We start from the raw sequence: 16673 nt of genomic DNA, 5'->3' as shown, positions 1-16673 counted from the left end.
GTATTAATGATTCCAGAAATAGCACAATAAGAATTCCTTTGTCCTGGGTAACGCAAGGAGACATGCTGAGGTCCTCAATTGCTGCAAGTTTGAACCTACAAAAAAGGTAAACTTCAGAGACTTAGGACACTTCTGGGTAGCTTCTCTTCAAAAGGAATTACAAAGAAGAAAAAGAGAATATATGTAATTGATTACCTAATGTCAGTATCTCAGTGCAGAATAAAAATATTAGAGACATCAACAGGATTCTTCAATAACCTGAAAAACAAAAATGGCCATGCACAGCTAGAGCCAGTGTCACGCTCTAGGATAAAGGAACACTATAAGAAATAGATCAAACATGCTGAAAGGTTTTATTTTTTTTTTTTTAAGTCTGAGGTTCAAAAATTGTTTACAACAAGAAAAGGACAAATTAAAAATATTCAAGACAAGGAAAAACCAAATATTACCTTACTGGGTAGGGAAAGCAACAGCATAGCAAAAAGATCGTTATTGTATTGTTTCAAAATGAAAATATAGTTGATGATAGTTTTTAATACATACTAATTCATTTTATTCCGTGTTCATCCATTTCAAGGTGAGTAGAAACCAGCTTGATTTATGCCAAGATAGATTTGAAGATAGATACAACATAGAAATTTTCCCAAATTTAATTAGCAGTAAAGCAGACTAAGTAGGAATGTCATGGTATTCCCTTCCTCACCAATTTCTAAAGGCTGATCCAGACAAAGCTTGTGTCAAGGAGATTCTAAGTATACTTATTTTGTCTCAGATCAGGAGCTATGAACAGATGATCTCACAAGATCCCTTTTAGCCTAGATTTCTGTGAAAACAGAAGATGATTCAAAACAATAAGATTTTTAGAAATAGGTGGATATCAAAAACTGTCATCATCTGATATCTACTAAAGAGCACCATTATCAAGTGGCTATCTAACTCACAGAAAAAGTACATGGCAACCATTTTGATTTAAAGATCTCTGTTATTTACCAGAAGAGGAAGGACAATCCCTGATGTAGTTAAGAAAGATAAGCAACTTGCACAATGGTACTACTGATGACATGACTAAATATAGAGCACATGCTCATTCCAGGTCTGGAATGTTTTCAGTTGAACCACACAATCCACAGAAGTCAGGAGAGCTAGACACAAGGAAGGGTGGCAAGAGTTGCAAGACATGTACAAAAATTAGGCAAACCATCCGCAAGATACCACCTATTTCCAGCCTCAGTACTTTCCAGGACAGGATTAATGCATATTGCTTACAATGCCAAATAAATCTTGAATAGAACAGGAAAGGTATTGTCACCAATAGGTTGTGTTTCATCTTTTTATAAGCATTGACATTAAATGAAACGTCTTTTGGATTTTGTGCACAGGGCAATTTATACTGTGGGGGATGTGATGGCAACTTTTAGACAAAGGAAGATTTTTAGAGCCTGTTTCCCTTGCAATAGACCAAGACATTTCCTTAAATTTCCATGGAACTAGTGTCAGGCAATAGAAGTCTATGAGTATCAGAAGATAAATATAGCTTATAAAGTAAGATGGCTTAAATAATAGTAAATCTATTGTTGAGGGAATTCCAAATAAGGAAAAAGGAATTCTTCATTTTTCTGATCACTGGAAAGAATATAAACAAATTCAAATTGTATCCACAATTCCTTTGAGGAAGGTACAGCGCGTGACAGACATTGTACAAGAATAATTTTCAGGCTCACTGTATCACTGTGCAGTATGATCTGACTGATGACTGCACACATGGATCAGCCGAGGCTGCAACACTGCTGAGCAAGACAGATGGGAAAATGACATTGAGAAGGCAACACTCGTGCTGCATAACAAATCCAAACTTCTCATTCCAAAACACGCTGAACTCTCCTAGGAGTAAGAAAAATGGTAATTATCTCTTGTTAAAAGGTTTTCTTTTCTAAACCACTGTCAGTATTTAAAAGTGTGTTCATGCTGAAAGTACCTTCTGTAGAATCCAGAAGATATCTTCAAAACAATTCTATTTTCCTTACAAATCTCCTTCATTTTCAAAGGCATCCTACCGATTTACCTTTTAGATGCTAATATCTGAATATATCCCATTACCTCTCTCACCTGAATATCCTATTGCCCAAAAGATTTATATTTCAGGAATCGAGTTAAGCTTGTCCCCTGAGATGCACAAAAATGCACGCAAAAGCAAAAATGAATGATACATTTCCTAATGACTATGTCAATTTACAATTTTCTGTCACACAAGCTTTTATGATTACTATATTTAACACAGTCCTATTGCTTCTTCTCTTCATTTTCTCTCTTTTGCATTTCGCAAACTCCCAATAATTTACATACCTAACACCTAAAATCCTTGTACTAAGATATATGTTTGGTAATCAATAATTAAACTAAATAAAAAATAGTGATAATTTCATCATGACACATGTCTTATCATTCTAAACACAAGTAGCAATAGTTAAATGGCTCCACAGCGTTCAAGTTATTTGTAGAAGGGAGAAATACAAAAGAACAATTACATGCCAAAGTCACTTACAAGATCATTTCCAGAAATTTAACTAAGCTTTTTATAATGAACAGTTGGTCTTTTTTCTTACTTTTTTGGCAAAGGACACTGTAGGCCTGGCAGCACTGAGAAACCCTTAGTTCTTCAACATTAATGTATCTGTGACTATCAACATTCGGTTTGTTTTAAAGCAAACACTTGAAGTCAATTCCATGTGTATAAACACAAATAGGCTCACTGTCATCCCATAGCCACGGGCGCCTGAGTATGAAGAGGAGATCTTTTTGTAAGAAACAGGACAAACAGAAATATGGACATCTCTGACCTTTAAGACTAAAAGCTTTAAAATTTTAAATCAAACTCTTGAATTCTCTGAGGTTTCCTCATGGATTATGCTCTTTACTCCTCTCCCCAACATGAGATACCTCACTTTGGTGTTCTCATCAAAGCTTTTTTCCCAGCTTTGTGTCCACTATCCTGTGTGATAACCCATGAGTGGTATTACCCTTTTCCAGCACCTCTGGCAACTGCCGTTACAATATTTGCGGTTTTTTGGCAACTACATACTGCACTTGGGGGAAGCAGAATGTCACATATTCCCAGTAATCTTCACTAACACAATTTTTCTGAAGAAATGAAAGACCCCTCAATTCACTCTCCAGGTTCCTCCTGAAGTTTGTTCCGCCTTTGCTTTGCAAGACCCAAAACTTCACCCTGGAGGACCCTTAATAACAATCCCCACACAAAACTCCAGACAAGATTCAATTTTAACATCTTCTGCCCTGTCTTTCCAGAGATGTTATTTTCTCAGAAGGCTTATAACTCACTGAGGTCTCAGCCCTCTTCCTAAATAAGCTTTTGCCAGGCAGAGCAGTCTTTTCCCGCTGTGGTCTCCCAGTTCTACTTTCAAGGACTACTTTGCAGGAGAATTTAAGATTTTGGTTCTCTGCTTGTGTCTACAAGGAGATAACTGAGGGTTAACCAAGGTCCTTGATTTTTGTGGTAACACGAAGTGTACATACCTCATCGCAGGTTTTTCAATATCCTGTTTCTTCCTGCTTTCTGTTACAACCCTAGCAAGTGTGCCACCTTGCCGATCCTCCACATCTGGTTTTGCCTCTTCCTGTGCTGGATTCGGGTCCTTCTGTGGTTTTCTGGTCTCCAGCTACACATCTGTATCCCCTCCACTCCTGGCTTCAATGATTTGCAACAGCGGTCAGTCAGTTTCTAAAGACAATGTGATAAAGCATCGGTATGTGAGCATGACACAGCCAGTAGCTATAGTAACAGAAAAGCATACTTTAAACAAAAAACAAAAAAAACCCAAATCTGAGAGATATCTCATCTTTTCCCCATCCCCAAATATTGCAGGAGGATAGTGATGGAACCCTGCATATCTTCACCTAACTGTATCCCCCCCTAGCCCAAAACAGGGTGAGATAGAAAAAAAAGTTTCTTTTGCCTCATTTAAGGAGGAAAATAAATAAATAATCATACACAACAAAAGTAGAAAAAGATCGTCTCTTTCCCAGAAAAAAAAATCTCTAAGTTGCAAATCCAGGATAGGCAAAGTGGTCACTATCCCACTTCTGCCTTGATCTCTGATACAGGTTCAGTCATAGGACCCTTGTGGGCTGTGAAATTATTTTCCACTGTATCCTTTTTATCGTCTTGGTCTCTTAGTAATCTTCCCTTCCCGCAATAAAGCATCAGCATGACCAGCGCCTCTCAGTTCGCAAGTCAGTTCAATCTCAGATGTAACAGGGCTGAATAGTTACTCTTATTTCTCAAAAAGACAGATGGGATGCAGATGTGTGGCTATTCATTTTGGGTTACAAATTGGTCTTCAGGGCAGCACCGCCCAAAGGCTTCACCCAGGGCTGAGGCTGGCATCATTGCCTGGCTGCACAGTCCTGCATCTGCAGTCCCCAAATCCCGGCATGCAGGTGGGTTCCCAGGGCCGTGGCGCCCAGCACGGGAGCCAGCCCTGGGGATGAGAATTACTGCTGAGCCTCCCTGGGCGCACACACAACCAGCTCCTGTAGTGCAGCTCCCCACCTCAGGCTGCCCTGTGGGAATTACTGGGGTGCGGATCCCCAGGGAGTCCCAGGAGCAGTTTAGAGGTTAGCAAGGCTTTGAGAGAGAACATTTCCCCCCGTGCAGTGCTGTGCTGTCTAAAGACATCTGTTCAGATCCCAAAGCAATAAGGCTTCTGATGCTTGTGTGCCTTCTGCAAATTCTTAAGAAGAGCTCCTGAATCTGACTGGACCGAATCAAGGTATTAAAGAAAAGATGCTCTTTTTAACCCTCATATAGTCTTCATTCCTCTAGAGGCTGTGTAGGTGGACTTCCACAGAAAAGACCAAAATAGACTCGGTGCCTCACCTTACTTTACCACTAAAAAGGTCAGCAGGGTGCAAAATATTGTTCAGTAATTTAATGCACTTATACGTGTGTCACACCTTTTCATTCTCGCTTTTTAAAATATGCATGTAGAAATAGATAAACAATACTGACTCAATTCATACAAAAAAGATGTCTAGTGAACTTCATTAATTTTTGGAAGGTAATACTGCAATAAATGAAGAAGGTTTCATTTCTTTTAATTTACATAAAATATTCTTTCTTATTTGACACTTCCTTTCTTGAGGGAGTAGGACTATTCCATATATCTTTTAAATATGTAGAAATTTGTTACTACTTACAATAAACCCCACCTGAAATAGATTTCCTTTTAATCAGTGAGGTAAGTAACCATGCAATTAAGGAGAGAGGATTGTGTATTTCAGCAAATTATATCCTGATATTTATCAAACTGGAATATTGTTTTACCTGATTCAGTTTTATACATTGACATCTCTCCATTGTTATTGATTAATGGTTAAAACTCTCTAAGGTTGTTATAAAACACTGTTATAAATAACTTTTATTATTTAGATACCTAATGGATGTGATCTCTGCAAATGATGAATTATATCCCACTTCTTAATTATAGAGTCCTCTGAAATCTAATTTAAATAGTAGCTAAACAGATGAAATACAAAAAAAAGCAAGGTGGTTTGCAAAATGATAAATTTATGGTTTTTTCTCAGCACTGTATGGTTTTTCCACAGACTGTTTTGTAAAGTATCATCTTTCTCAATATCTTATTAGATCACTGTAATCTGAATTTACATATTGATTTATTCAGTTTCAATGTCAATCATAATGCAAAAATTTAATAAAAACCAACTCTAATTGTTCTTCAGAGACTTAGCAATAATTACGCCCGTATCAGCTCAGTCAAGGAGATGTCTTTCACATGTTCAGTTTTTCAAGCATAACAATTGTGTGTTTCTTTTGGGCACTGCATACTTCTCAAATTAGTATTTCATTCACTGAGATGTTGATGGCTTCCTTAACAACATATCACATAGGGGTTACACTTGATAAAATTGGAACTGTATTCTGTCAACAATAATTATGTGGGTGTTTTGCTCATTTCCTGCCGTAGCTGTCCCATGGCAACAGCGTAAAAGCAGTACTCATTTTTTAAATACCTAAATGACTCCTTAGATGACACGTTTCTGGCTCAGGTTTGGCAAAGGCATGGTGAAAACAAAGACTTTTTTGAGAAACTATCACAACTACTTCCATTATATGCAAATCTGTAGGGAATGTGCTAATTCCCCGAGCGGAGGGTGCAGCTTTGCTGCAGTAGCAGCAGTGGTAGCCTGAGGCAGTTCCAGGGAGTGGTAACAAGCTAGCATTTTCACTTTGGGCCATTCTCTCCACTTTCTGGTGGATGTCCCAAGAAATGCCTCAACTGTAGGTTATTCCAATTAACCCTGCTTTTGGGGTTGTTGCTGCTAAAGCAAATCAGATAAAATCACGTTAAAAATTCCACTTTTTATCAGCATTACATTACGCATTACACTTCTGGAGCGCTGAAAAAAAACCTGATGGTATTGATGATGTTATTGTCATATAAACTCTGGAAAACAATTAGTTTGGTACATGGGAAATCAGCTTTGCAATTTTCAGTTGTAGCTGTTTTGGGAATATTTACTTCTCTCAGATTATTTTGTTGCTCGTGAGTCAAAATGAAGATAAGCAAGGATTGTACTTACAGTTCATAAAGCAGTTGCACGATGAGTTAGGATACCGCAGGCTTTTACCATCAGCTCTGTGAACATCTAAGTTCTGAAGTAATAAGACCTGATGGCAGGATCAAGTGCACCTGCAACTCCAGCCATTCAAATATTAAGCTTCACTAAGAAAATTAGCAACAATGATACCGTTATGGCTATTTTTTTCTTAATATGAGCACCCCAACTAAACTTGTTTCATTTAAGCTGGTACTAATGTAATGAGAATCATCTGGAGATTAACTAAGTGAATCAGATGCAGGCTAGATTTTTAGAAGAAATCATTTGATAACCCACCATATGTCCTTGGAAGCATCCTTTCTTTTGGTTTTAACATTCTAGAGGGATTTTAAGAACAAAACGTAGATATAGGTAAGATATGTATTTGAGATATATCTATAATAGAATTCAGTGCACAAGTGTTTTTCACCAGGGGAAAGAAACACAACTCAAAGTAAGGGGACATAAAATGACAAGCAGTATCTTGGTATACTGACACAGCTCAATGTGCCTGGAATGGTGAGTGTGAATCTTATGCTAACCACGTATCAATTGTCTTTTGTATTGTCACATGGATGTAAAGGAAACCGTGAGTGTTTGCTATCAGCATCTGATTAACCACTGAATTCTAACCATAGTTTTGGAACAAAGAACAATTTTATTTGATGCCAACCATCGTCTGTAAAGGTGAAACAGCACGGTTTCCATTAGAAGAGGATGAATTTTAATTCTGATAAAATGTGGGCATGAAATGTTAACTTAAGCCAAATGAATATTCATATAGGAAAGTGAAAATAGGTGTCAAGGACTTGCTGCACTTAAGTCCTTGGTTACATGAAAACTGTACACCATTCGACAAAACAACACGGTTTCTAATGATTACTTTCCCCATATAATTTATTCATCTATTCCAGAGCAGTGTTTGGGGGTTTAATGAGTATTTGTAAAGCTCTGGCTGAAATGCACTCTCTAAACGCAAAACATTATACCATTTACAATGAATGAAGTAGTGTAGATTACTGGTTCAAAAAAGCCACTAAAGCTCATCAACATGTGCATTTGAAGGGTGTATTACTTCACCAGCTAGGAAAGCCCCCTGTTAACGTCCTATCCAGTTGAAAGGCTAAGTGTGCTTCCTTCCCACTGAAGCCACTCTGAAGTGCAGCGAGAAAGGAAAAGCCGCATAAATTACATTCATCCTATTTCACCCTTATTTTCCCCATATGGGACAATCCTGTATCACATCTCAAAGAACTTCTCAGAGAACGAACAAACAAGATTAAGTAGCAATAGCGTTCCCTTTGGAAACAGCTTTTCTTCATTTCTAAAAAACAATAGTTGTCTTACTGACATGGTCCAAATCTCTTCTCCTTGTCCTGTGAGTTCAAGCACTTTTATGACTATCACTAACCTCAGGAAGAGAGTGCTGGAACACCAGGAGAGTTGAGCTCTTCCAGTGCATCTTTACCATCTTGGCACCCTATTGAAGTTAACTGTTGTTGACTTGCCACGTTTCTCCTTGGAAGATCAGCTCTTTAAAATACAGATTTCTGGAAGTCTATGACATACGACGGACTTCTATCAGAAGCGGCAAACAAGATGATCTCATACTTCCATGTGCTATCTGCTCAACGCTGTGATTCTCTTGCCCATTGCTGCAATGCCATTGCATCCGTTAAAGAAGCTGTATGCCTTTTTAACTAGTTTAATGTCTGTTTGAACAAATGAGATTTCCAAAATGGTAATTTTCTTAAACTCTAAAGCTTGTTCATTCTTTGTACACTGTGATAATTGCAGTATCACTAATGATAACAACTGATAGAACACTAGTGATGGTGAAGAATAGTTCCACTAATTCCAGAGGAAATCCAAGACTTTATAAGACCAGGTTTTAGTGTGAAAAGAGAAACTTTGGGCACAATAAAGATGGTGGAATTAAGTAGTCCTTCTTCCCGTGTGAACTAACTGTTGCCCAAACACTTTATCTCTACATCTTGCCGTGCACAATACATGAGAAGTCAGGAAAGGCAAAACCTTGGCTTTTAACATCTTGCACCTTTATGCCCATTAGTTCATCTCTCCCACACCTGTAAATGGTGAATACTTCTGCAGTGGCTCTTCCATCCCTTGTACATGGCTGCTACTGCACCTTGGCACACCAGAGAGGGTACAGTTTATATTATATGCCAATGTACCCACAAAAAATAAAGCTGTCAATGGTTCATGACAGCCTCACGGACAGAGAAGGATACAAATTATTGTTATGTTCTTTTTATTAGATAGTCAACTTTGAAGTTAAATGTCATTTTTCCTCATTAGCCAGGCATAGTAACTAGTTTAGCTAAAATACAATCTAATAACCAGGGGTCAGCGTGGAGACGGTGTTCTGCTGGGAAGGAAAAATAAAAAATAGCAAAAAAATTGCCCAGGAGAAACATGGCTGGAATTCACAATTATACCAATTTACTTTGCAATACTGTATATGCAGTTAGTATTTATAGAATCTAGCATCTATCAGAAAGAGGCATTAAGTTAATTAAAATGTGTTGTAGCCTAAGATTACATTTTTATTAATTCCTGTTTGCAAGAAGGTCATGTCTAATGATTTCCTCTTGGAGTTACTGGTTTTTGCAATCGGACCATTAAAGATTTTGATTCTTGCTCTACTTAGGAAGATACACAGATTCTTGCAAACACAAGTGCCAATTCCAATTCCCTGACCTTTCAGTGTTCTTTTTAAGTTTTTGCCCTGATGGGATTCTTTTTTTCTCAAGGGAAAACAGCTGCAGATACAACATCAGGAATTGTAGTTAATTTTGCATCAGTCCAGAATAAAAGCCATGCAACCAGTATACTCCAGCATTCCAAATACACAGGATAAATTACTGTAACAGCCCAATACTGTTCTGAATTGGATCATTGCTGCTTTACCACAGCTGTGGCAAATATACAATTTCTTGTGAATACTTAATGTTGACTCACACCATAAATGCATATTAAAGTATGTATGACATTTTGCAGAAAATCAAGTATTCAAAGTACTCTAGACGAACAAGATGTGAATGAAAAAATAACCACCTTCACTTTAATTCCTTGGGGAGTGGGAACGTCCTGACCACTGTCGAGAAAGTGTATTAAAATCTCATCTTTTAAAATATTTTGGAAGCATGCAGACACTCTGTGGAGAACATCAGAGGGGTTAAGTGGATAGGCAGAGACACAAAGACATGCGACCAATTTACCTGTTTAAATAAAAGGCAATGGTTTGTCATGAATCTGTTCAGAGTATGTCAGTGTCTAATATTACTAGTAGCAGTAGCACATAACACACAGCACATTCCACCCTTCTAAGTAATATTAGTAAGTCTCAAACCAATTAATCACATTACTGACCTGAGGTCACAGAGGGATCGAACCGAAGGGAGTTAACCAGTTAAACACAGGTCAGTGCTGGGGGGGTGGCGGGGGGGGAAATCCAAGTTTGCCTGAAGTTCTTTTCATCCTGACTTAAACAAGTCCTGGACACACTTAAGTGCATGCTTAACTTTACATAGATTCGGCCTTCGAAGTCAATGAGGATGTTCTCCCAGGTAAACACAAGGTATACATACAGATGCCTATCGCATCGGGGTCTCACAGTCTCAACTGTGTCCCTAGTGAAGACATATAAAAGGACTCTATGACTCATTTCCATTCTCCTGCAAGAAAATCTGTGCTGTGCCTCTTGCAAAACATTTGGCCATGGCTGGCAGAGGTATCAGGTGCATGGGGGAGGAATTTTGGAACTTCACACCTGTTTTGCACACCTTAAAGACTACCCAGTTAAATTCCTCTGTGTAGTTTGGGCACCCCTAGCACCTATGGTGATTGAAAGCATCTTGTGGTACCGGCATGTGCTATGGTTCTGCGGCCAGGGTTCATTCTTGTGGGTGCTTCCAAAGATGCAGTCTCCTCGTATTCTGACAGAAGCTTAGCTGTCCCTAGCGATCAATGCAATATATGTTGGCATAACAAGTGCAAATATTTGTAGTCACGTCTCACAAGGGGTGCCTCATGACCTGAGAGCAAAGAGCAGGTACAAAGTGAAAAGCAAGGAAAGCGCTTTCAGACAGGTAAGGGGGAGCAGAACGAGAAACGCAGCTCCTCCCTAACGCAAGGGGGATTCAGGCAGATTTTCAACATTCTTTGAATTTTGCTAGTTTTACGTGTCCTGAATTTGTTCTACAGTTTGAAAATCCTTTTGTTTTGAAATTTGCCTAAGCAGGAATGTCTTTCCTAGCACCTGCCTTTGAGCTCCTGCAGGAAAGCCTCTCAGTGAAAGTAGCTGTCATCTGAAGAGGCAGCAAATCAATCTCAGAAAACTGTTGCTGATCAACTTCCTGCTTTCCCATTCCCTGAAGCAGAGAGCTCTGAAAGGCTTCTTCAAGGAACAAGAAAAATCAGATGGATACCAAAGGGCACGGTCAATGTTTTCTAGACAATTTTAAGCTTAAGCATCTACTAAGGCTTTGTCCACATAAAGAAATAGCAATGTAACTAAATTCGTTCAGCAACTTATTTGGTGAAGTGCTATCCTCCTCCAGTGGGGGCATGTCAGATAATATTTAAGACAGTCTGAAAAAACAGATGTATTGTTTTTACCAAGAGCAAAGGCACACGACTGAGGAGGATCCAGTTATGACAGCACAGCAACCTACAGCTGAGGCAAGCTAAGGGCACAGTTAGAGCTTGTTACCAGTCCCATTTGGTCAGTGCGCCGGTGCCAGCAGCATGGCAATGGGGAAAAGATTTGGGGAGGAGTGGGGGGGGCCTAAACAGCATCTCCACTTTAACTGCAAATGAAAAACTTGCTGTTCTTTCCCCAGGCCCCTTGTGTGGCATTTCTCAGCCCTTGCAGGCAACCTGAGGCACTCAAACGTTTCTCTCTCTTTCCACCTGCCAGTGACCTAAATTATCATAGAATCGTAGAATGGTTTGGGTTGGAAGGGACTTCAAAGATCATCTAGTTCCAACCCCCCTCCCATGGGCAGGGACACCCTCCACTAAATTCTCTCCTCCCTTATCCCCTTCCTTCCCACGACTGACCTGAAGTAAATCCTGCCTTCAGACTTGACCCATACCTTGAAGCAGCTTCCAAAACCAATGCAGTTTCAAAATGGTACAATTGTTACCAGCAAATAAGGCTCAGTCTATTCTACAAAGCTTCAATGATACAGTATGTCAGCTAAGAATGTGAAAAAAAATCCACACCTTATTTTATATGGCTACATCGACAAAATTACAGAATATTTTGCTGGCTTACTTTATGGCTTTCAGGAAAGTGGGGATATAAGCCCAGCAGAAAAACTTCCTTCTGTCACATGCTGCATCTTCAGTACGGCCCTCTGCTATCCTGGCCGCACCTGCACAGGCAAACTCTAATAATACAAGTGTGAGATATGCAGGCTTTCTAACAGCATTCCAGTGGGAGTAATTGTAAACTGGTTTTCAGACAGAACTTGGCAGGTTTAGGAAAGAGACCGAATGCTGTTGTACCTGTGATAGCAGTAGGCTGGATGCAGTGATCCAAGAGGTCCTATATTTCAAAGTAAAAAAAGAAAACGAAAGCACTGAAGTCCCGCAGAAAAAGGGCTGAGCCTCAGAAAGAACAGCAGCAGAAAGAAGGTAGTTACACATTAGCCAACACACGTGCTCCTGCGTGGCTTCCGTGGCTGGATCGCTGAAGCTCACAGAGAGAAGCACGTGATCCAGCAGGGCCGGGGCAGTCACTGCCACGTCATGTCTCCTTCGCCACAGGGAATAAGAAAATACTACAAAGCAAGAAGGAAAAAATGAAAAAGATAAAAAACCCACAAACCCCATCCCTTCTCCATCCCCACTCCGTTTTCCAGACACATAGCAATCTTGGAAAAAGAGGGAGAAGGGAGATAATATTTTCAGGGATGGCGAAGCATCCAGATTCCTAGCAGCAGGGAGATGGAGCTGGCTATTACCTGTGGCACTGTGGGGACTAGAGACCTTAATTGCCATCCAGGTGCCATGGAAAACATGCGCTGAGAGATCATTCCTATTTGGAAGAGTATGTGCCTTTAAAAAGACAGGAGAGACAAAAAGCAAGAAGAGAGGGAAAAGAACTTTATCCAAAGGGTGAGTTACCATTCAGAGGTAAATGCAGCCTCCTGAACGTACGTAAAGCCAGTGCCCCATCTACTCACTAACCCTTTTGTCTCACTTCCCTTCCTTCCACCTCCAGTTCTTCAAACCAAAACCCATTCGGTGGAAGTCCATTCCAACCGGATTTTGGTGAGTACCTTGACCCAGGGCTAGATACAGAACAACGCAGAACTTCTGAACCAAGAAGCAACATGGGGATTGTGCCGCAGAGGGTACAACATCAACCCGGCCTTGACAGGACGGCAGATTCCCAGGAACGAGTTGCACAATATTTGCTGAGCTCTAACTGTATTCCACAGGCCTAGAGGCAGAAGAGGGAAGAAAACAAGAGAATAATAGATCCATTCTGAGAAACTACAGTTTCCCACATCCTAAGAATCTGCTTGGAGATTTGGGAAATTCGGCAATGTGGGGAGAAGTTTCCCACTGTGGAACAAGCAATATTTCTGCTGTTTCCACTGAAAAGGGAACCCACCTCCTTGTTGGCCTTCTGCAACTTGCCCTATCATTTCTGCTGAACAATATTTCAAATCGCGAGTTGAAGAGAATTAGATGCAACTTCTATAGCTGCATTAAGGCCACCTACAATCACTAGTATCTCTGAAGTGGGATAACACTATTCCTATGTGGGTAGGAGAGCAATTTAGCTATGAAAGAATGGCTACATTGTGGATTATTTGTGAAGTTTGTTTGTGCTTTACTAAAATCGCTTCGCAAAACACTTTGATTTACATTTGGTGACGTTTTTAATGTAACAGTTTCATTGACATAAATAAAACACACCAAAAAAACACAACAGAAAATTAACATGCAAGGCAAACAGCAAAGGACCGGTTCAAATCCCCTTGGAATTTCCTTAGGACTCAAAAGCCACTTGGAGTAAACATTTGCCAGCTCAACAATTTGAAATGTCCTATACACATCTCTCTAATAGCCTCTGTAATAATTGACAGAGCACAATACGTAGAAAAGATGCCAGCACATCACAAATATGAGGCTGTTGAGAGGATTAAGCATAATCCCGTCTCACCAATGAATAAAGAAAATAAGAAATGGAACTGTGGTGTGTTGAATAGCACCAAGTCAAAGATACACTTATGACAAGCTTTTGGGGTTTGGGTTTGTTTTTTTTTTTTTCTCCACAGAGCTTCACTGTGAAGGTCATGCATGAATTCTGAAAAAAATGGCATTATTACTGAGGAATGCCAGGCAAAGCAGGAAATAATCTTTAATTAATTTGTGAGGAACTTTCAGTTGGCAGACACAGTCTGCCAAATAAAGACAGAACAGTAGCTTTCTTATTAAGCTGATAAAATCGACCAAAAGTGAAGAAATCCCATAGTTAAAAAGCCTTAGAACAATGGATTTTTACTAGGAGACGTAATAGAAATCCACAGGGAATCCTGGCAACACTCATCGGGGTTTTTTGTCGTGAAATCAAAGGTATTTCTGACGGACATGTAAAGGAAGAATCTTAACATTTTCTGCTCCTCTAAACTTTGACTCAGTATTTGATCTCAGGCATTGTAAAACGCAAGCAGATTCAAACTTATTCATTAATTCTAACAATTCAAAGTACCATACTTTGTTTTTTCTTATCAGTATGATTGTCTTTGTAATTCCATCCCCAGTTGTCACCTCCAACTCCCACCAGCTTGTACAGGCATTAAGGGATATTTTTGTCATTTGTAAAATGCTGCAAGAACTTGAGATAATAGGAACTTCATAAATGTAACGTGTTATTTTAGTGAAACTGGGACAAACCGCTAGTTTCAAACATAATTGGCTACAATGGAAAAACTGGAGCATCCGTAGAAAACTGGGACATGGTACGTGTGAGGTGCTAATATTTATCCTAATGTGGCAGATTTTGTCTCTGTTCATAGGAGCTCGCCCCTATATTTAGGGGGTGTGAGCAAAAGACCGTTAAAAGAATTTCATCTTTCTTTGAAAAGGTTTCCTGGGAACAGGAAGCAATTCAGCAAATCAATGTGTTTGTTTTGCACATCCACAAGCCAAAATTTAAATCTAGCTTAAGCCTAAAGGGAAACAAGTTGGGCAATTTCAGCATAATCCCTTCAGAAATGTATTCTCTTCACATGAACGCTGCTCAGCACAGTAGCAGCTCTGTGCAGGAGAAGCCTCACACTGAAACATAAGAGCTGCTACTGTTTAGGTTAAGAAGGAGAGTCTTTATTGGGAGCCTTTATAATAATATCCTATACAAATTCATAAATAATCTTAGCATATTGACATCCTGTAAAGGAAATGTGGAAAACTTGCCTAGGAGCTGCCTGCATTAATCTTCATTCTATCCTGTACTGGCGTTTTTCCCAGTTTCCTATGCCTGAAGTTCACAATATCTGTTTTTTAAAGGAACACACTGACCCTTATAAAGCAGAGCCCAGAAAGCCTGGTTTCTTACTAGTTTCAATTTTTACATCCTCTTTCCCTGTAACAAGCAGGTTTTGAAGTGTGGCTTCTAAAGAACCAATGGAAAATGGTCTTTATGTGAAAAAACTTGGCGTGCAAATCAGATGACTGAAGAATGTGGATTTATTGCACCACCGGGCCTTACGGAGAGAGAATAATATCAAGGAGCGGTATGCAATGAAGCTAAAGCTTATGGTCCAGCCTCACTAATATGTATCAACACCGGCCAAGAGCTTTTTATCATGGCCTTTAAGCAGCTACCCAGGAGCAAGTGTCCTAGTTAAAGTCACAAGACTGCTTTCAGCCACACTCTGCAAACTCCTTGCCACAACCAACAGTACTTTTGCCTCCGTGAAGCAGATTTGATGCAGATGGAAGGTTCCTAGCACCTCCTCTGACTGAGAAAGGGAGAGGTGAGATCAGAGCCGGGCAGCTGATAGCTGCTGTGCAGACATGTTCATAATGAAGTTCCTGGAAAAATAAAATATTGCATGCTGTGAGACAAGGAGGTTCAAGGCTTTCTGTACAACAGAACCGCTCTGCTCATCCAGGAATCTGTCACAGCAGAACACTTCTAATGTACATGCAGATCTACTGGCAAAATGAAGCTCGAAAACCACCCTCCCTCTCAGTGAAACAAGCTGTCTAGGTAACACTTCGATTTCCCAGTGTGCCGGTTTCACACATGGACCTCTGCCATCACTTTAGGAGCCCGTCAAAGTTCATCCCTCTCCACAACACACCACCAAAGCTTATTGTATAGGTCTGACTTGCCTGCATCTATGAACCCTGGCACCTGGGTTTGGGAGGAGACTGCTCTGGGGTAGCTGTCCTGATGCCATCAAGTATGAAGTGCCCAGGTCCCTCTGCTGAAGCCTTCCACCCGTGCGGGGCTGAGCTTTCTACCAGCACGTGCACCCCTCGCAAAGCTTAGTGCATCACATTTAAAAAGACACTAGCAGGCTTGGAGCATGGCTGGCTCCTCCAGTAAGTGCTGTGGAAGGCAGGCAGGCAGACTGCATCTCCTTGAAACCCCTGGCAAAGGGAACAGGGCTTGCTGAGGGGTCCTGTTCAGAAGATGTCACTGCAACTGAAGAGACTGTGTCACCGCGTCAGAGGAAGAGGCGATACGGAGTTTGGTTTTGGTGTATGTATGTAAAACTAGAAGGACACTCGATGGTACGTCTGAGTAATCCTACCTGTGACTACCCCAGAATGTCTCTCCAACATCTTACTTTCTACTTAATGGTGATGGTGTGAATTCATTTTAGGTTATCAGGCACCTTCTGAGATGAACACATAGTTTCCATACTAATCAGCTCCAAGGTTAGCAAAGGATACTGCCTGCTGTTCTTGCTTATGCAAGCCAATTTATTGAAATTAAGTCAGCTCACCTGCTGGCCTACATGAGATGCCTTCCGTGTATT

General features: G+C 40.1%; 1 long non-coding RNA gene across 2 annotated transcripts; it reads right to left on the bottom strand.

Moving 5' to 3' along the window:
- Positions 1-330: 330 nt before the first annotated feature.
- Positions 331-12691, bottom strand: LOC142602097 (uncharacterized). Of its 2 annotated transcripts, XR_012835781.1 has the most exons (4): positions 11942-12254; positions 6622-10697; positions 3535-3739; positions 331-1881 (listed from the first exon to the last, which is right to left on the bottom strand). It is a non-coding gene; the product is annotated as an uncharacterized LOC142602097 (long non-coding RNA). The 2 variants fall into 2 exon arrangements; XR_012835780.1 differs by having other exon boundaries at positions 6622-12691.
- Positions 12692-16673: the final 3982 nt, after the last annotated feature.

Source organism: Balearica regulorum, chromosome 5 (assembly GCF_011004875.1).
Source record: "Balearica regulorum gibbericeps isolate bBalReg1 chromosome 5, bBalReg1.pri, whole genome shotgun sequence".
Lineage (NCBI taxonomy): Eukaryota > Metazoa > Chordata > Aves > Gruiformes > Gruidae > Balearica > Balearica regulorum.
This window is presented reverse-complemented; position numbering and strand designations above follow the sequence as displayed.